This window comes from Pan paniscus, chromosome 7 (assembly GCF_029289425.2).
Source record: "Pan paniscus chromosome 7, NHGRI_mPanPan1-v2.0_pri, whole genome shotgun sequence".
NCBI lineage: Eukaryota > Metazoa > Chordata > Mammalia > Primates > Hominidae > Pan > Pan paniscus.
In genome coordinates this window covers 29,799,348-29,821,456 of record NC_073256.2, presented here as the reverse complement: position 1 = coordinate 29,821,456, position 22,109 = coordinate 29,799,348, and the positions used below count along the sequence as shown (strand labels likewise).

General features: G+C 43.9%; 1 pseudogene; it reads left to right on the top strand.

The window, feature by feature from the left end:
• LOC129398555 (endogenous retrovirus group K member 6 Env polyprotein-like) overlaps positions 1–20,892 on the top strand; it is a 60,141-nt pseudogene extending 39,249 nt beyond the window's left edge.
• Positions 20,893–22,109: the final 1,217 nt, after the last annotated feature.

Sequence of the window (22,109 nt, the reverse complement as noted above, 5' to 3'; positions counted from 1 at the left end):
AAGCATACTGTTCCATCTGAAAAATAGTAGATCGAAATTCAGCAAATGCTTGGACAGGGGATACTCTCAGAAGTATTCTGACTAAATAGCATGGTTTATTTTCATATCACTAAAGTAATTTCTTCTCAAATTGACTCTGGACTAAATCTTATGATACCTACTTATTCCGATTGTACTTAGCCACCTGCAAATAAGGTGGGGGCAGTGGTAAGAGGAGCTGTTGAATGAAACTAAACATTTGTTGGATGCCTGCTGAAGATAAAGCCCTATGCTTTGTGCCAGGGAGATTCCAGAGTAAATGAGGCACAGACCGACTCTCAGGAATCTTTTGCAAACTAATGGAGAAAACACATCTGCAGGCAATGACTTATGGTATAAGAGGAAATGGGGCCAGGTACGGTGACTCACACCTGTAATCCCAGCACTTTGGGAGGCAGAGGTAGGTGGATCACTTGAGGTCAGGAGTTCAAGACCAGCCTGGCCAACATGGCGAAACCCTGTCTCTACTAAAAGTACAAAAAAAAAAAAAAAAGAGCCAGGCTTGATGATGTGCACCTGCAATCCCAGCTACGTGGGAGGCTGAGGCACAAGAATCACTTAAACCTGGGAGGTGGAGACTGTAGTGAGCCGAGATCCCACCACTGCACTCCAGCCTAGAAGACAGAGCAAGACTCTGTCAAAAAAAAAAAAAAAAAAAAAAAAAAAGGAAATAAGATTGGTGTTGAATGGGAAATCTAAGCAGGATGGAATGACAGGAGAGCGCCCACTTGCCCAGCTCCAATAACACTTTTGACAGCCATGACAATATTGCAGGGACACCCATTCCTCATGGTATCTGAAGTCCCATGAAAGATTGAGTCTGGAGGCTGGTTCAGTCTTGACTTTAAGATAAGGGGATACAAGGAATGATTTTCATCTATCCCAAGCCAATTGTCCAGCCAAAAATCTAGGTCTGAGATGATGAGAAAAAGCAAGTCATCAACCATGTCAGCCATTTCATCATCATCATCATCATCATCCTCATCATCATCATCAAAAACAAAAGACAGACCTGTAACCGTCTTGTGTGCCTGGCTCTCATCTTAGTACAAAATATAGAAGTAAATTCTATGGCCAGCGAACAATGACCAAAATAGCTATCACTCTTGTCTGCCACCATGTAAGACATTCCTTTTGCCTTCCACCATGATTTCGAGACTTCTTCAGCCACATGGAACTGTGAGCCCATTAAACCTCTTTTTCTTTATAAATTACCCAGTCTTGAGTAATAAAATAGTGGTTTGCCCACAACATCAATGAACGATGCTGTTACCTGTTCCAAACACATATCATTTAAGAGGTTTGGATAAACAACAACCTAAAATAAATAAGCAGTAAGCAAACTCAGGGCTACATAATCCCTGTGGTGAGGTAACTCACAATGGGTACAACTGGGACACTTTACCGTTAAATCACCTCTATCTACACGTGCCCAAGCAGTGAGATACTTGGTTTTAATCCTAAAAAATCATGGTGCACGTTTACTCCTGCCTTCCAACTGGGCTCTAACGTCACCTCCTCAGAGAAGCCCGCTTTTCTGTGCTTCCACTCTGCTTTTTTTCAGCATTTAGTAGAGCATCAGTCACCATCCATATCTGGGAACAATGATTGTAAGTAACAGAAACCCATTTGCATGAACTTGAGGACAAGGAACACACCTTATCTCTAACAGGCAAACTCATGGGCACAAGAAACAAATGAGAGGCCATGAGAGAATGGAAACTGCAGTTACAGAAACCAAAATTCCTCTTTCTTGCTCTCAGAAGCCCATGGTCTCTTTTTTTTTCTTTTTTTCTTTTTTTTTTTTTTGAGACGCAGTCTCGCTCTGTCGCTCAGGCTGGAGTGCAGTGGTGTAATCTCAGTTCACTGCAAGCTGCACCTCCTGAGGTTAACGCCATTCTCCCACCTCAGCCTCCCAATTAGCTGGGGCTACAGGCACCCGCCACCACACCAAGCTAATTTTTGTATTTTTAGTAGAGATGGGCTTTCACCGTGTGAGCCAGGATGGTCTCGATCTCCTGACCTTGTGATCTGGCCATCCTGGTCTCCCAAAGTGCTGGGATTACAGGCGTGAACCACCGCACCTGGAAGCCCATGGTCTTTCTTATCAGCCCTGTGGACTTTCTTATATCTTCTTCTCACTCACAACCAATTTTCCCTTTTTGCTGGTGGCCCATCATGGCAGCCAGCAGAACCCACCACCAGCTGATCAGTCAGTTACTGGATATCTTGGAGAGGGAGGGAGGGAGGGAGGGAGGGAGGGAGAGAGGGAGAGGGAGAGAGAGAGAGAGAGAATGACAATTGCGCTTCTGGCCAACCAATTGAGTATAGGAAGGGGAAGTACCATGGTACAAATATGGCTCCAAGACCTGCTTTCCATCATGGCCAGTGAATAGGGAAATTGAGGGAAGGTACCTGCAGACACAGCAGACATCTCAGAACATGCTCTCTGTTCTTAGTTCTCTCTCCTGCCTTCTCCTAGATTGTAAATATCACAAGACAATCTAGGATAGTACCTGGCTCAAAATATTTGAGAAAGAGGAAAAGGAAGACATTGCATCAAACTGTAAACTACATGGTTTCCTAAATTCACTCTGCAAGTTTTTGGGTTTTTTTGTTTTTTGAGACAGAGTCTCGCTCTGCTGCCCAGGCTGGAGTGCAATGGCATAATCTTGGCTCACTGCAACCTCCACCTCCCAGGTTCAAGCAAATCCCCTGCCTCAGCCTCCTGAGTAGCTGGGATTACAGGCACACACAGCTACACCAGTTAATTTTTGTATTTTTAGTAGAGACGGGGTTTCAGCATGTTGGCCAGGCTGGTCTCGAACTCGACCTCATGATCCACCCACCTCGGCTGCCCAAAGTGCTGGGATTACAGGTGTGGGCCACCACACCTGGCCGACTCTGCAAGTATTTAAGTGAATGAATGTCAGTCCCTGAGAATCAGAATTTCTTCTGATTTAACGGCATTAAATCTCCGTTAGGTTTAATCCTGGTCAGCAGCTGTGGGGTGTCCTGGGTTTGGGATCAGTGGGATGAGGAACAAGCAGGTTCTCCAAAGCACCACTCAGGGAGGGGAGGTGTTAACTAGGCCAAAGATGATGGGTGGGGTATATGCCTGGGTTTCAAACAGCTTATGCCAGGCCTAAAAAACGACGCTGAGGAAGAAACTGTGTTAAGCAAATTGATGACACAATGGAGGAGGTCAAAAAGTTTAATATTGCTAAGAAGGTACAAATATTGATCATGCAATATGTTATTGTTATCACACCATCTCCTGCTACACGCCAGCTTTCCTTTACAATGAGATACAAGAGATTTGTGGATCTGACCTAACCCTCCAAATTATAAGGTCCCTGAGAGTGGGCTCATGACATTCATGTTTAATAAATGTGGCATAAAGGTTAATGCAGGCTGCCATGTGACCCAATGCCAGTTTGATGCTGCATTCAAAGAACCATCATTCCAGCATGCAGCACACTTAAAGGCAATTGAAATGTTTACCGCCGTCCCTCAAGACAAACACCAAATAAAAATTATTTTCAAAATGCGTAGCAACACTTCTTAAAATCTTATTTTCCCATCTCTTTCTCTCTCTCTACCACATTCCCAGGAGTTTCCCAGGAGCAAAACTGTCATAAAGACCCAGGAGCAAAATGATTAGTGACTTCACGATATCTGATTCTGATTTAGTTGGTTTAGAGTGGTGTCCGGGCATACGTATTTTTTTAAAATCTTTTTGGGCACAGTGGCACACACCTGTAGTCTCAGCTACTCAGGAGGCTGAGGCAGAAGAATCACCTGAGCCCAGGAATTTGAGTCCAGCCTGGGCAACATAGCAAGACCCTGTCTCTGAAAAAAAAGAAAAAAAAAGCAAAAACAAATCTCTCTCAGCTTCAGTCAGGGTTGATAACTAGTTGATCAAAAAATTGTGGTAACCATCCTTCACAATGGACCTTAATATTCCCACCTCCTGGTGTTATTCATTGTGGAATCTGTCTTATCTAGTCCTCAATTGGGTCTGGTATCCAGGCTTCACCTTGAGAGTCTAGTCCCACCTCCTACCCCACATATGGTTTTACACTTACTTTCAAGACTGGCCTAAAAATGTAAAATGTATTTGTTTTGACCTTGTTTCCAATGAAACAACTGTTCTAAACATTCATTTAGGATGGTTAGGGAAATTTGAACACTGGCTAAATACTAGAAGATATTTGTTTCAAAATAACCCAGATTGGTAATGAGATGATGGCAGCTGAGGCTGGTGATAGGCACACAGGGCTTCATTATCAAATAGAAACAGGTGGAAAAAACAGAACTTTTCCATAATACAAATATAAGGTAAACACGAAAATGTATTGAGTGCATAAAAAGAATCTATGGTCTCACAGGCATTCGCTTATAATTTGAACATCAAAAATAAAAGTGACGGCCAGGTGCAGTGGCTGATGCCTGTTATCCCAGCACTTTGGGAGACGGAGGTGGGTGGATCACTTGAGCCCAGGAATTTGAGACCAGCCTGAGCAACATAGTGAGACCCCCATCTCTAAAATAAATAAATACAAATAAAAGTGACTAGAATTGATTATAGAACATCAACTCGATTTGAGTCTATAAAGATTACTGGTGGAGGGGGGCAATGGGGAGAAGGAGGTGAAAAGAGCCGGGCGCATTCCTCAGCCCCGGGCTCAAAACAAACAAGCCCAGTACAAACACATCCCATCCTCCCATCCCACCACATATCACCATATATCTCTTAAACTTCCCCCGGGCTCAAAACAAAGAAGCCCAGTACAAACACCACCAGGAAAGTCTCCGATAAGGGGACAGATGAGGGGACAGCCGTTCAAAGTTTTACTGAAAGAGCGGGAACCAAAAGAATTCCTTTGTTCCCCTGTAACTTTCAGGCTATAAAAAGCAAACACTCGCATTGTTCAGGGCCCTCTTGTATGCTGTGGAATGGAGGGACCAGGTTCGAACTTGTAGTAAAGATCCTTGCCGCTTGGCTTTGACTCTGGACTCTGGTGGTCTTCTTTGGGGAACTAACGGTCTGGGCATAACAGAGGAAGAGAATATATTTGTGACCTAGATTATTTTCTTTAGTTTTGAGAGAATCTTCGGGTCTCCTGGGTCTTCTAGCCCAGTATTTATTTTTATTTTTTATTTATTTGTGTATTTATTTTTTTATTTTTTTAGATGGAGTCTCACTCTGCCACCAGACTTCAGTGCAGTGGTGCGATCTCGGGCCACTGCAACTTCCGCCTCCCAGGTTCAATCTATTCTCCTCTCTCAGCCCCCAAGTAGGTGGGACTACAGGTACCTGCCACTTCACCCAGATAATTTTTTTTTTTTTTTTTTTTTTTTTTGAGACAGAGTCTGGCTCTGCTGCCCAGGCTGGAGTGCAGTGGTGCAATCTCGGCTCACTGCAAGCTCCTCCGCGAGGTTCATGCCATTTTCCTCCCTCAGCCTCCCGAGTAGTTGGGACTACAGGCACCTGCCACCACGCCTGGCTAATTTTTTTGTGTTTTTAGTAAAGACAGGGTTTCATCGTGTTAGCCAGGATGGTCTCGATCTCCTGACCTCGTGATCTGCCCGCGTCGGACTCCCAAAGTGCTGGGAATACAGGCATGAGCCACTGTGCCCAGCCGCACCCAGCTAATTTTTGTATTTTTTGTAGAGATGGTGTTTCACCATGTTGATCCAGGCTGGTCTCAAACTCCTTACCTCAGGTGATCCGCCGGCCTTGACATCCCAAAATACAAGGATTACAGGCATGAGTCACCACACCCTACCTATTTTCCTTAGTTTTCAGAGAACCTTTGTGTCTCCTGGGTGTTCTAGCCCAGTATATCTCAAACTTTGCTGCATCAAGGACCTTGTTGAAATGCAGGTTCTCATCTGGGAGGCTCAGTGGGCCAGCAAATCTGCACTGGTTTAGGAAGCTCACCCTGAGTACCAAGCTTCAGTGAGGATCAGGCAGACCCCTGCCTGCCAACCCCCTCTCAGCTGGGCTTAACTCTGGCTCTCTCCTGCCAGGGTTCCTCCCCTCAAAATAGGAGCTATTTTCAAAAAGTCTCTTGGAAAAAGCCCTGTTTTAAAATTGGGGTGCTCAGGATTTGCCATCTGCTCACCATGGGGTTTTAAGACCTTTGCCCAGAACCCTGCAACCAACTTAGAACTGACATCTTTACTTTTGAAGGCCCCACTCCACACCATATTAAATTCATTAAAATCAACCTCCATTACAGGCATATCTCAGGCATCACGCCCTCAGAACGGAGTTGCAGCTGATCCCTTGACAGTGTTGTAAAGCATTAAACATGCATTCATTTCAGCCTTGCAGTTTGCACATTTAGGAGCCAATTGTCTTAGGTCTAAAGCATTCATGCCGAAGCATTGTTATGGGCCACAGACACTACGCTTCCCAGACTTAATGGCCTCTGCAATGCTCGTTCCTACTGGCCCACTCCTGGGTTCTGGCTGGCTAGCCCGCGCCACCTCACTGCTCCCCCATTCAAGTGTGCCTTAAATGTGTGGTTTCCAAACTCATCTACACTTTAGGGTCACCTGGGATTTTTTTTTTAAATCTTCCAAAATCCAGGCCACACCCAAGAACAATTAAACCTCAACCTCTGGAATGGGACATAGCATCCGTTTTTTGTTTGTTTTGTTTTTGAGACAGGGCCTCGCTCTGTTACCCAGGCTGGAGTGCAGTGGCACAATCATAGCTCACTACAGGCTCCATCTCCTGGGCTCAAGAAACCCTCCCACTTCAACCTCCACGGTAGCTGGGATCACAGGCGGGCACCACCACACCTGCCTAATTTTTAAATTTTTTATAGAGACAGTATCTCCCTATGTTCACCAGGCTAGTCTCAAACTCCTGGGCTCAAGTGATACTCCCGCCTCAGCGTCCCAAACTGCTGGGATTATAGGTATGAGCCACCATGCCCGGACATCAGCATCTGTATTTTTTGAAGCACAGACGAGTTTGGGAACTACCGCGCTAGACTGAGCTCGGATTCCTAGCCCTGTCTGACCGTAGGATTCGGCTGGGCTGCTTCTGAAAATAGAGCTCCCCAGGCTCCTTCCCAGGTGATTCTGATTCATTAGGTCTGGGGTGGACCCCGGAATGTGCATTTTTTATGAGATCCCTCTGGGTGAATCTGGCTAAAGCCAGTTTGGGATCTGAGACCTTGGAGATCATTCCCCAGCTTCCCTCCTAACCCAGTTCCCGGCTTGGCCCACCTCACCCAGGCTGTGTCACGTCTGACTTCGCAGATTACACCTGAGAGGGAAGCCCCAGCCATCACAATGTGAGAACATTTTACAATGACCAGGATATGCCAAATACATTTTAAGACTCATTCAGGATTAGCGTTCACCTTAAACTTGACAGACTCAGAGAACGGGCTGGCCACGTGCTGTGCACAACCCTTAGTGCCCTTCTGTGACTAATATTTGGATAATTGATTGTTGGAAGCTCAGGAAGCCTCTCTCTCTCAGAGGGGTTGAAGTTAACTTCTTTATTTCTGAGGTAGGGAAGAAAATGAGGATGTTCTGCCTTTTGCTAGACTGAATACTGTCCTCCAAAAATTCACATTCACCAGGAATCCCAGAATGTGACCTTATTAGAAAATAGGGGCAGGGCATGGTGGCTCATGCTTGTAATCTTAACACTTTGGGAGGCTGAGGCAGGAGGATCACTTGAGGTCAGGAGTTCGAGACCAGCCTGGCTAGCATGGCAAACCCTGTCTCTATTAAAAACATAAAAATTAGCTAGGCATGGTGGCGTGCACCTGCAATCCCAGCTACTTCAGAGGCTGAGGCTGAAGAATCACTTGAACCCAGGAGGCAGAGTTGAAGCGAGCTGAGATTGTGTCACTGAACTCCAGCCTGGGCAACAGAGCAAGACTCCATCACAAAAAAAAAAAAAAAAGAAAAGAAAATAGGGTCACTGCAGATCTAATTACAAATAGGTCATATTGGAATAGCGTGAACCTTAAATTGAGTAATAATGGCATCCTCATGGGAAGAGAAGAAGAGACAGAGACACACACAGGAGAAGGCCACATGAGAATGAAGGAAGAGAATGGAATGATGTGGCCACAAGCCAAGGAATGCCAGCAACCACCAGAAGCCAGAAGAGGCAAGGAAGGATTCATCCCTAGAGCCTTCAGAGGGAGCACGGCCCTGCCCGTTTCAGACATCAAGCTTCTGGAACTGGAGAGAATGACTTTCTGTTGTCCTGAGCCACCCATTTGGGGAACTTTGTTAGAACAGTCACAGCCAGGTCATGTGCTCCTGGATGCATCTCAGGCATTAATAAGAACTGTCCTGGTCAGTCAGGGTTGCTCACCCCCGTAATCCCAACACTTTGGGAGGCTGAGGTGTATAGATCACCTGAGGTCAGGAGTTTGAGACCAGCCTGACCAACATGGAGAAACCCCATCTCTACTAAAAATACAAAAATTAGCTGGGTGTGGTGTTGTGCACCTGTAATCCCAGCTACTTGGGAGGCTGAGGTAAGAGAATCACTTGAACCCTGGAGGCAGAGGTTGCAGTGAGCTGAGACTGCGCCATTGCCCTCCAGCCTGGGCAACAAGAGCAAAACTCCGTCCTCCCCCCAAAAATAATAAGTACTGTCTTGACTGTGGTCATCAAAAATATTTGATGAAGGGTTAGCTAGAAAGCCTGACCCTTTCACAGACGGACAGAAGGGCCAAAAGAAAATAGATTGTTTGCAGTGGGGTAAGAAGGATAAGAATCCTATGGGGGAAAAAAAAAAAAAAAAAAAAAAAAAAACAGAGGGATTTGTTTAATGAGCGCTGGGGAGAGGCATTTGTTTTCTTGCTTAAAAAAGAAACACAGGTTGGGTGCGGTGGCTAAAGCCTTAATCCCAGCACTCTGGGAGGCCAAGGTGGGTGGATCACCTAAGGTGAGGAGTTCGAGACCAGCCTGGCCAACACTGTGAAACCCCATCTCTACTAAAATGACAAAAACAAAGAAAGAAAGAAATTAGCCAGGCATGGTGGTGAGCGCCTGCAATCCCAGCTACTCGGGTGGCTAAGGCAGAGAATCACTTGAACCTGGGAGGCAGAGGTTGCAGTAAGCCAAGATGGCATCATTGCACTCCAGCCTAGGCAACAAGAGTGAAACTCTGTCTCAACCAAAAAAGAAAGAAAGAAAGAAAGAAAACCATAGTTTTAAGTCCACTCAGTGGAGTTTAAAAATACATTCCCATTGCACAGTGCTTTTGGAATCTTTTCTAAACTTCTGTTGCACATGGTCTAATTTGATCTTCATAGCAACTCCCTGAGATGGATAGGGCAGGCCTTTCTGAACACCTATTTTCTAGTTTGCATTAAAAGAACGGAATTGGCTGGGACCAGTGCCTCATGCCGATAATCCCAACACTTTGTGATACAGAAGGGAAGTGCTCAGAAGGGAAGAATGTGGTCCCTTTAAATGATATGGAAGTGAGGAAGGGAAGTACTGGGTAGAGGAGGGTGTGGTCCCTGGCTAGGGCTCCTCCTCCCCAGGGCCTGTGTCCATGGACCTAGGTGAGGACAGGCATTTTTGTTTTCCTGCCCAGATGTTGCATTTCCCAAGACCACCCTGGCTGCCACACCCCCATTCTGTGCCTATAAAAACCCTGACACCCTAGCAGGCAGACACACAGGCAGCTGGACTTCGAGAGGAGCACATCACCGGAGGAACACAAGGGTGCTGGACGTCAAGAGGAACGCACCAATGGGCACCGACACACCGCAGGCCACTAACTGCAGAACAACGCAGAGTTTGGCTGGGACGTTCGGAGAAGAGTCCGGCCACTCACCCAACTCCAGAGGTAAACCATCTCCCTTCTGGCTCCCCCATCTGCTGAGAGATACTTCCACTCAATAAAACCTTGCACTCTCAAGCCTGTAATCCCAGCACTTTGGGAGGCCGAGGTGGGCAGATCACGAGGTCAGGAGATCCAGACCATCCTGGCTAACACAGTGAATCCCCATCTCTACTAAAAATACAAAAAAATTAGCCAGGCTTGGTGGTGGGTGCCTGTAGTCCCAGCTACTTGGGAGGCTGAGGCAGAAGAATGGCGTGAACCCAGGAGTCGGAGCTTGCAGTGAGCTGAGATCGCACCACTGCCGGTACACCAAGGCAAGAACCCCGGGACAAAGAGAGCCCTCTCTCCTTGCAATAAGGCGGGGGTCTAATTGAGCCGACTAACAGAAGCTACCTACAGACGGCTAAACTAAAACAGCACCCTGTAACACACGCCCACTGGGGCTTCAACTATAAACATTCACCCCTGGACACTGCCAGGAGTCTCCCTGCCTGTCTGCATGCTCTCCTAGAGGTTTGAGCAGTGGGGCACTGAAAAATTAACGACACCCGCATCGCATGCCCTTCGAGGGGGACAACAGAACTTTTCCCATTTCATCTGAGAGGCCAAGGCAGGAGGATCGCTTGAGCCCATGAGTTTGAGACCAGCCTACACAACATAGCAAGACACCATCTCTACAAAAAAAAAAATAAGTAAACCAAAAAAAAAAAGCATTAAAAATTAGCCAGCTGTGGTGGCACACACCTGTAGTCTCAGCTACTCAGGAGGTTGATGTGAAAGGATTGAGTGAGCCCAGGAGATTGAGGCTGCAGTGAGCCAAGATTGAACCACTCCACTCCAGCCTGGGCGACAGAGTGACACGCTGTTTCGATAACAACAAAAAGAATGGAACAAAATAACTTCTCAAATAGCTAGCAGAGGCAGATCTGGTTCTCAAACGCAGGTTTTCCAGGTTTCATTTCTTGTTTCTAGCAGTATTATGGAGAAACATGATCACTAATACATGAAGGAGAGGAGGTTTCAAGTTCTGATGAAAAGATGGTAAAGAGAGGAAATTGTTGACTAGGAGTGACTAGGAATAGGAAGAAAACGCATGACACTACTTAGAGGAAAGAAGAAAAATAAGCATAGAGGTGACTGAGCAGACAGAAAGGACTTGGAAGAAGCGTGTTTGGCCCTGTCTCTAAATTTTTTCCCTTGCATTACTAACTTCCCTGATGACTTTGATGAATCTTCTCTTCCAGGGTACCTAGTGTTCTCTTTCTGTCCACTTCTCCTTTCCCAGGGCCCATACAGTCTGGGAAAGCATGCTCTGCAGGCTTCTCATATCTTTCCTTCCTTAATCCGCCCCTAGCATCTCTACATAACCCATATACACCTGGAGTTCCACATGTCCCAGTCTTTGCACTGCAGTGAATTCAAAGAATGGTAGACTCTAGCTGGGCGCAGGGGCTCACACCTGTAATTCCAGCACTTTGGGAGGCTGAGGCAGGTGGATCACTTGAGCCCAGGAGTTCAAGACCAGGCCTGGCCAACATGGTGAAACCCCATCTCTACTAAAAATACAAAAATTAGCTGGGCTTGGTGGTACATGCCCAGTAGTCCCAGCTTCTGGGGAGGCTGAGGCAGAGGTTGCAGTGAGCTGAGATCGTGCCTCTGCACTCCAGCAGACTGGGCAACAGAGCCCAGTCTCAAAAAAAACACAAAGACAAAACTAAACAAAAAAAAACCAAAAAACAAAAAATGCGCACACACAAAAAAACAAAGGTAGACTCCAATAGGAAAAATTCACACAAAAGCAAATCAAATGATTATTCAGTGAACCCAGTTCTATCTCAGTTCTTTATTATATATAGAAACTTATTCTGTCCATATTCCCTAGTTTTCTTTTTCTTATCTTTTTTGTTTTGAGACAGGACCTCACTCTGTCACCCAGGCTGGAGTATAGTGGCACAATCATGGCTCACTGCAGCCTCAACCTCCTGGGCTGAAGTAGTTTCCCACCTCAGCCTCCCAAGTAACTGCGACTACAGGTGCATGCCACCATGCTCAGCACCTTTTTGTATTTTTTCTAGAAACGGGGTCTCACTATGTGGGCCAGGCTGGTCTTGAACTCCTGGACTCAAGAAGTCCACCTGCCTCAACCTCCCAAAGTGCCAAGATTACAAGCATGAGCCACTGCATCTGGCTGATTCCTTAGTTTTCTTTTTCTCTTTGCCCATTGCCTGGATTCCATAAGCAGAAGGAAAACCCAGGGGCTGACTTTGTAGGCAAGACTCTTTCCTCTTTAAAACGTAAATTGGCTCAAGTGGTACCAAAACTGAAACATGTTTATAACTTAACATCTTTTCTTCCTACCCCTTCAATCTCTTGAGCAATGAGAAAAGGCACTGGGCTCTTTATTTGTGTAGGGAAAAGAAAGAGAGATCAGACTGTCACTGTATCTATGTAGAAAGGGAAGACATAAGAGACTCCATTTTGAAAAAGATCTATACTTTAAACAATTGCTTTGCAGAGATATTGTTCATTTGTAGCTTTGCCCCAGACACTTTGCCCCAACCACTTTGACCCAACTTGGAGTTCACAAAAACATGTGTTGTATAAAATCAAGGTTTAAGGGATCTAGGGCTGTGCAGGACATGCCTTGTTAACCAAATGTTTACAAGCAGTATACTTGGTAAAAGTCATTGCCATTCTCTAGTCTCAATAAACCAGGGGCACAATACACTGTGGAAAGCCGCAGGGACCTCTGCCCTTGAAAGCAGGGTATTGTTCAAGGTTTCTCCCCATGTGATAATCTGAAATATGGCCTCGCGGGATGAGAAAGACCTGACTGTCCCCCAGCCCGATACCCATAAAAGGTCTGTGGTGAGGTGAGTTAGGAAAAGAGGAAAGCCTCTTGCAGTTGAGATGGAGGAAGGCCACTGTCTCCTGCCTGCCCGTGGGAACTCAAAGTCTCGGTGTAAAACCCGATTGTACATTTGTTCAACTCTGAGATAGGAGAAAAGCTGCCCAGTGATGGGAGGCGAGACATGTTTGCAGCAATGCTGCCTTGTTATTCTTTACTCCACTGAGATTTTTGGGTGGAGAGAAACATAAATCTGGCTTATGTACATGTCCAGTCATAGTACCTTCCCTTAAACTTAATTATGATATAGATTCTTTTGCTCACATGCTTTTTGTTGACCTCCTTATTATCACCCTGTTCTCCTAGTATATTCCTTTTTGCTGAAATAATGAAAATCATAATCAATAAAAACTGAGGGAACTCAGAGGCCGGTGCCTGTGCATGTCCTTGGTGTGCTTAATGCCGGTCCCCTGGACCCACTGCTGTTTCTCTATACTTTGTCTCTGTGTCTTATTTCTTTTCTCCGTCTCTCATCCCACCTGACTAGAAATACCCACAGGTGTGGAGGGGCAGACCACCCCTTCATCTGGAGCCCAGCGTGGGGCCCTTCTCTAGGGTGAAGGTACGCTAAGAACGTGAGCATTGAGGACAGCGGACGAGAGATTCCCCAGTACGTCCACAGTCAGCCTTGCGGTTAGCTTGTGCGCTGGGAGGAATCCAGGGTAACAATGAGGCAAACTGAAAGTAAATATGCTTCTTATCTCAGCTTCATTAAAATTCTCTTAAGAAGACGTAGAGTTAAAGCTTCTACAGAAAATCTAGTTACGCTATTTCAAACAATAGAACAATTCCACCCTTGGTTTCCAGAAAAGGGAACTTTAGATTTGAAAGATTGGGAAAAAATTGGCAAAGAACTAAAACAAGCAATTAGGGAAGGTAAAATCATCCCACTTACAGTATGGAATGATTGGGCCACTATTAAAGCAACTTTAGAACCATTTCAAATAGAAGAAGATAGCGTTTCAGTCTTTCATGCCCCTGAAAGCTGTGTAATAGATTGTGAAGAAGAGGCAGAAACAGAGTTTAAGAAAGGAATGGGAAGTTCACATTGTAAAAATGCAGTAGAGCCTGTACTGGCTTGGTCAATGCAGAATGTTGACTATAATCAATTACAGGAGGTAATATATCCTGAATCATCAAAATTGGGGGAAGGAGGTCCAGAATTATTTGGGCCATCAGAGTTTAGACCACGATGGCCACCAACTCTTTCTCCCGCGGTTCAGATGCCTGTGATGTCACAATCTCAAATGCCAATCCAGGCACAGTATCCGCAATACCAGCCAGTAGAAAATAAAACCCGACCATCGGTAGTTTATCACCACCAGCCGCCAGCCGAATTTCACTATCCGCCGTCTCCAGAGGTTCAGTATGGATCTCAGGCAGTGCGTCCTGTGCCAAACAGCAAGGCACTATATCAACAACCCACGGCGATGGCGTTTGATCTTACAGTACCACCTAGTGGACAAGAATGTGCACTGCATGAGACCACTGCTACAACCAGAAAACAGAGAGATCTTGAGGCATGGCAATATCCGGTAATGTTACAACCGATGACGGCAGGGAAAGGGAGTCACGCAGGAGCGTCTGTCTGAACTGAGACTAGATATGAATCTCTCACCATAAAAATTTTAAAAGATATGAAGGAAGGAGTTAAACAATATGGACTTAACTCTCCTTATATGAGAACATTATTAGATTCCATTGCTCGTTGAAATAGACTTATTCCTTATAATTGGGAAAATTTGGCTAAATCTTCCCTTTCACCCTCTCCGTAACTACAGTTTAAAACCTGGTGGATTGATGGGGTACAAGAACAGGTACGAAAAAATCAGGCTACTAATCCTGTTGCTTATATAGATGCAGACCAATTGCTAGGAACAGGTCCAAATTGGGGCACTATTAACCAACAATCAGTAATGAAAATGAGGCTATTGAACAACTAAGAGCTATTTGCCTCAGGGCCTGGGAAAAGATTCAGAACCCAGGAACCTCATGCCCTTCTTTTAGTTTAATCAGACAAGGCTCTAAAGAGCCATATCCAGACTTTGTGGCAAGGTTGCAAGATGCAGCTCAAAAATCCATTGCATGTAACGCCCGAAAAGTTATTGTAGAAATAATGGCTTATCCAAACGCAAATCCAGAGTGTCAATCAGCCATAAAGCCATTAAGAGGAAAGGTTTCAGCAGGAGTTGATGTAATTACAGAATATGTGAAGGCTTGTGATGGGACTGGAGGAGCTATGCATAAGGCAATGCTATTGGCTCAAGCAATTACAGGGGTTGCTTTAGGAGGACAAGTTAAAACATTTGGGGGAAAATGTTATAATTGTGGTCAAATCGGTCATCTAAAAAAGAATTGCCCAGGCTTAAATAAACAGAGCAAAAAAAAAAAAAAAAAGAGCCACCTGGCCTGTGTCCAAGATGTGGAAAAGGAAAACATCGGGCTAAGGCATGTCGTTCTAAATTTGATAAAAATGGACAACCCTTGTCGGGAAACGGCAAGAGGGGCCAGCCCCAGGCCCCGCAACAAAGTGGGGCATTCCCGATTCAGCCATTTGTTCCTCAGGATTTTCAGGGACAACCCCCAGAGTAAATACCACCATTTCAGGGAATCAGCCAATTAGAATACGACAATTATCCCCTGCCACAGCAGGCAGTGCTGAAGTAGATTTATGTTCTACTCAAATGATTTCTTTACTCCGTGGAGAGCCCACGCAAAAGATTCCTAAAGGGGTATATGACCTGCTGCCACAAGGGATGGTAGGCCTTATTTTAGGAAGATCTAGTCTAAATTTGAAAGGAGTTCAAATTCATACTGGGGTAATTGACTCAGATTATAAAGGGGAAATTCAGTTAGTGATCAGCTCTACCGTTCCCTGGAGTGCCAATCCAGGTGATAGAATTGCTCAATTACTGCTCTTGCCTTATATTAAAATTGGGGATAGCAAAACAGAAAGAACAGGAGGGTTTGGAAGTACCAACACTGCTGGAAAAGCTGTTTATTGGGCTAGTCAGCTCTCAGAGAATAGACCTGCGTGTACAGTTACTATTCAGGGAAAACAGTTTGAAGGATTAGTGGATACTGGGGCTGATGTTTCTATCATTGCCTTAAATCAATGGCAAAAAAATCGGCCTAAACAAAAGCCTTTTACAGGACTTGTTGGTGTGGGCACTGCCTCAGAAGTGTATCAAAGTGCCAGGATTTTACATTGTCTAGGACCTGATAATTAAGAGAGTACATTTCAGCCTATGATTACTTCTATTCCAATTAATTTATGGGGCCGAGACTTATTCGAACAGTGGCATGCAGAGATTACTATTCCAATCTCTCTATACAGCCCCACGAGTCAAAAAATCATGACTAAAATGGGATATCTCCCTGGCAAAGGACTAGGGAAAAATGGAGAAGGCATTAAAGTTCCATTTGAGGCTAAGGGAAATCCAGAAAGAAAAGGACTAGGGTATCCTTTTTAGGGGTGGCCACTGTAGAGCCTCCAAAACCCATTTCATTAACTTGGAAAACAGAAAAGCCTGTATGGGTAAATCAGTGGCCACTACCAAAACAAAAGCTGGAGGCCTTACACTTATTGGCAAAATAACAATTAGAAAAGGGACATATTGAGCATTCATTTTCGCCTTGGAATTCTCCTATGTTTGTAATTCAGAAAAAAATCAGGCAGATGGCACATGCTAACTGAATTAAGAGCTGTTAATGCAGTAATTAAACCCATGGGGCCTCTCCAACCTGGGCTGCCCTCTCCAGCCATGATCCCCGAAGATTGGCCTTTAATTATAATTGATCTGAAGGATTGCTTTTTTACCATTCCTCTGGCAAAACAGGATTTTGAAAAATTGGCTTTCACTTTACCAGACATAAATAATAAAGAACCAGCCACTAGATTTCAGTGGAAAGTGTTGCCTCAGGGAATGCTTAATAGTCCAATTATTTGTCAGACTTTTGTAGCTCAAGTTCTTCAACCAGTTAGAGACAAGTTTTCAGACTGTTATGTCATTCATTATGTTGATGATATTTTGTGTGCTGCAGAAACAAGAGACAAATTAATTCACTGTTACACATTTCTGCAGACAGAGGTTGCAAACGCAGGCCTGACAATAGCATCTGATAAGATTCAGACCTCCACTCCTTTTCATTATTTGGGAATGCAGGTAGAGGAGAGAAAAATTGAACCACAAAAAGTAGAAATAAGAAAAGACACATTAAGAACATTAAATGACTTCCAAAATTGCTAGGAGATATTAATTGGATTCAGCCAACTCTAGGCATCCCTACTTATGCCATGTCAAATTTGTTCTCTATCTTAAGAGGGGATCCAGACTTAAATAGTAAAAGAATATTAACTCCAGAGGCAACTAAAGAAATAGAATTAGTTGAAGAAAAATTTCAGTCAGCAAAAGTAAATAGAATAGATCACTTAGCCCCACTCCAACTTTTAATTTTTGCTACTGCACATTCTCCAACAGGCATTATTGTTCAAAATACAGATCTTGTGGAGTGGTCATTCCTTCCTCACAGTACAGTTAAGACTTTTACATTGTACTTAGATCAAATGGCTACATTAATTGGTCAGGCAAGACTATGAATAGTAAAATTGTGTGGAAATGACCCAGATAAAAATCATTGTTTCTTTAAACAAGGAACAGGTTACACAAGTCTTTATCAATTCTGGTGCAGGGCAGATTGGTCTTGCTGATTTTGTGGGAATTATTGATAATCATTACCCAAAAGCAAAAATCTTCCAGTTTTTGAAATTGACAACTTGGATTTTACCTAAAATTACAGAGAAAAACCTCTATAAAATGCTCTGACGGTGTTTACTGATGGTTCCAGCAATGGAAAAGTGGCTTACACTGGGCCAAAAGAACAAGTCATTGAAACTCAATATCACTCAGCTCAAAGAACAGAATTGGTTGCTGTCATTTCAGTGTTACAAGATTTTAATCAGCCTATTAACATTGTTTCAGATTCTGCATATGTAGTACAGGCTACAAAGGATGTTGAGACAGCTCTAATCAAATATAGTATGGATGATCAGTTAAATCAGCTGTTTAAATTGTTACAACAAGCTAAGAAAAAAAATTTCCCATTTTATATTGCTCACATCCGAGCACATACTAATTTACCAGGGCCTTTAACTAAGGCAAATGAACAAGCTGACTTGCTAGTATCATCTGCCTTCATGGAAGCACAAGAACTTCAGGCCCTGACTCATGTAAATGCAACAGGATTAAAAAACAAATTTGATATCACATGGAAACAACCAAAAAATGTTGTACAACATTGTGCTCAGTGTCAAGTCTTACACCTACCCGCTCAAGAGGCAGCAGTTAATCCTAGAGGTTTATGTCCTGATGCATTATGGCAAATGGACGTCACACATGTACCTTCATTTGGAAAATTGTCATTTGTCCATGCGACAGTTGATACTTATTCACATTTCATATGGGCAACCTGCCAGACAGGAGAAAGTACTTCCCATGTTAAAAGACATTTATTATCTTGTTTTGCAGTCATGGGAGTTTCAGAAAAAATTGAAACAGATAATGGGCCAGGATACTGTAGTAAAGCATTTTGAAAATCCTTAAATCAGTGGAAAATTACACATACAACAGGAATCCCTAATTTCCAAGGACAGGCCATAATTGAAAGAACTAATAGAACACTCAAAGCTCAATTGGTTAAACAAAAAAAGGAAAAAGTAAGGAGTATAACACTCCCCAGATGCAACTTAATCTAGCACTCTATACTTTAAATTTTTTAAATATATATAGAAATCAGACCACTACTTCTGCAGAACAACATTTTACTGGTAAAAAAGAACAGCCCACATGAGGGAAAACTGATTTGGTGGAAAGACAACAAAAATAAAACATGGGAAATAGGTAAGGTGATAACATGGGGGGGAGGTTTTGCTTGTGTTTCACCAGGAGAAAATCAGCTTCCTCTTTGGGTACCCACTAGACATTTGAAGTTCTACAATGAACCCATCAGAGGTGCAAGGGAAGGCTCCTCCGCAGAGACAGAGAACACGCAATCGAACATCATCGACTCGCAGGGTGAACAAAATGGTGATATCAGAAGAACAGATGAAGTTGCCATCCACCAAGAAAGTGGGGCTGCCGACCTGGGCCCAGCTAAAGAAGCTGACACAGTTAGCTGAAAAAAGCCTGGAAAACACAAGGGTAACACAAACTCCAGAGAATATGCTGCTTGCAGCTTTAATGATTGTATCAACGGTGGTAAGTCTCCCTATGTCTTCAGGAGAGGCTACAGCTAACTATACTTACTGGGCCTATGTGCCTTTCCCACCCTTAATTCGAGCAGTCACTTGGATAGATAATCCTATTGAAGTATATGTTAATAACAGTGCATGGGTACCAGGCCCCACAGATGACCGTGGCCCTGCCCAACCTGAAGAAGAAGGAATGATGATAAACATTTCCATTGGGTATCATTATCCTCCTATTTGCCTGGGAAAAGCACCAGGATGCTTAATGCCTACAAACCAAAATTGGTTGGTAGAAGTACCTACTGTCAGGGCCACCAGTAAATTTACTTATCGTATGATAAGTGGAATGTCACTCGGGTCACAAATGAATAATTTACAGAATTCTTCCTATCAAAGATCATTAAAATTTAGGCCTAAAGGGAAACCATGCCCCAAGGAAATTCCAAAAGAATCAAAAGACCCAGAAGTCTTAGTCTGGGAAGAATGTGTGGCTGATACTGCAGTGGTACTACAAAACAATAAATTTGGAACTATTATAGACTAGGCCCCTCGAGGCCAATTATATGATGACTGTATGGGCCAGATCCACTCATGTTCACAGGCTCCATCTGTCTGGCCCACTAATCTGGCCTATGATAGTGATTTAACTAAAAGGCTAGACCAGGTTTATAGAAGGCTAGAATTACCCTATCCATGGAAATGGGGTGAAAAGAGGATTTCATCACCCTGACCAAAGTTAGTTAGTCCTGTTGTTGGTCCTGAACACCCAGAATTATGGAAGCTCACTGTGGCCTCGTACAACATTAGAATTTGGTCTGGAAATCAAGTTATGGGAACAAGAAGTCATAAGCCATATTATACTATTAACCTAAATTACAATCTGAAAATTCCTTTGCAAAGTTGTGTAAAACCCCCTTATATGCTAGCTGTAGGAAACATAGCTATTAAGCCAGATTCCCAAACTACAACCAGTGAAAATTGTAGATTGTTTACATGCATTGATTCAACTTTTGATTGGCAGAATGGTATTCTGTTAGTAAGGGCAAGAAAAGACGTGTGGATCCCTGTGTCCAAGGATCGACCGTGGGAGGCTTCTCCATCTGTACATATCTTAAGTATTAAAAGGAGTTCTAACTAGATCTAAAAGATTCATTTTTACTTTCATTGCAGTGATTATGGGTCTTATTGCAGTCACAGCTACTGCTGCGCCTGCTGGAATTGCTTTACACTCCTCTGTTCAAACTGCAGAATGTGTGAATAATTGGCAAAACAATTCCTCAAAATTGTGGAATTGTGAGACTCAAACAGATCAAAAATTGGCAAATCAAATTAATGATCTTAGACAAACTGTTATTTGGATGGGAGATAGTCTCATGAGCTTGGAATATCTTTTTCAGTTACAGTGTGACTGGAATACGTCAGATTTTTGTATTACACCTCGAGCTTATAATGAATCTGAACATCACTGGGACATGGTTAGACGTCATCTACAAGGAAGAGAAGATAATCTTACCTTACACATTTCTAAATTGAAAGAACAAATTTTTGAAACATCAAAAGCCCAGTTAAATCTGGTGTCAGAAATGGAGGCAATGGTAAAAGCTGTTGATAGTTTCACAAATCTTAACCCTGTCACTTGGGTTAAAACCACTGGAAATTCCACTATTGCAAATTTTGTATTAATTCTTGTATGTCTGTCCTCTCTATTGTTAGTCTACAGGTGTATCCAGCAGCTCCGGAGAGACAGTGACCAGCGAGAAGGGGCCATGATGACCATGGCGGTTTTGTCAAAAAGAAAAGGGGGAAATGTAGGGAAAAGAGAGAGATCAGGTTGTCACTGTGTCTATGTAGAAAGGGAAGACATAAGAGACTCCATTTTGAAAAAGACCTGTACTTTAACAATTGCTTTGCTGAGACGTTGTTCATTTGTATCTTTGCCCCAGCCACTTTGACCCAACTTGGAGTTCACAAAAACATGTGTTGTATAAAATCGAGGTTTAAGGGATCTAGAGCTGTGCAGGACGTGCCTTGTTAATCAAATGTTTACAAGCAGTATACTTGGTAAAAGTCATTGCCATTCTCTAGTCTCAATAAACCAGGGGCACAATGCACCGGGGAAAGCTGCAGGGAGCCCTGCCCTTGAAAGCAGGGCATTGTCCAAGGTTTCTCCCCATGTGATAGTCTGAAATATGGCCTCGTGGGATGAGAAAGACCTGACTGTCCCCCAGCCTGACACCCGTAAAGGGTCTGTGCTGAGGTGGATTAGTAAAAGAGGAAAGCCTCTTGCAGTTGAGATGGAGGAAGGCCACTGTCTCCTGCTTCCCCTGGGAACTGAATGTCTTGGTGTAAAACCTGATTGTACATTTGTTCACCTCTGAGCTAGGAGAAAAGCTGCCCTGTGGCGGGAGGTGAGACATGTTTGCAGTAATGCTGCCTTGTTATTCTTTACTCCACTGAGATGTTTGGGTGGAGAGAAACATAAATCTGGCCTACGTGTACGTCCAGTCATAGTACCTTCCCTTGAACTTAATTATGATATAGATTCCTTTGCTCACATGTTTTTTGTTGACCTTCTCCTTATTATCACCCTGCTCTCCTATTACATTCCTTTTTGCTGAAATAATGAAAATCATAATCAATAAAAACTGAGAGAACTCAGAGGCCAGTGCCCGTGCAGGTCCTGGTGTGCTGAGTGCCAGTCCCCTGGACCCTCTGTTGTTTCCCTATACTTTGTCTCTATGTCTTATTTCTTTTCTCCGTCTCTCATCCCACCCGACTAGAAATACCCACAGGTGTGGAGGGGCAGGCCACCCCTTCAATTTGGTGACACATAGCCTGTGGCCTCAAAGAACACTGACACCCCGGTAACATCCATTCGAAGAGCTTCTCCGTACCTCCCCTCCTTTATCCCGAAGGTCTCTGGGTCAGAGATCACTGAGTCATTCACAACATGATGTTTAACACCGAGATGCTCTGGAATTGCTCCGTCAAGACGACTCAGAAGAAGACCCAGTGCTGAGACAATCGTGTTCTCTCTCTCTCTGGATCACCGCCCAGAGACAAGGACT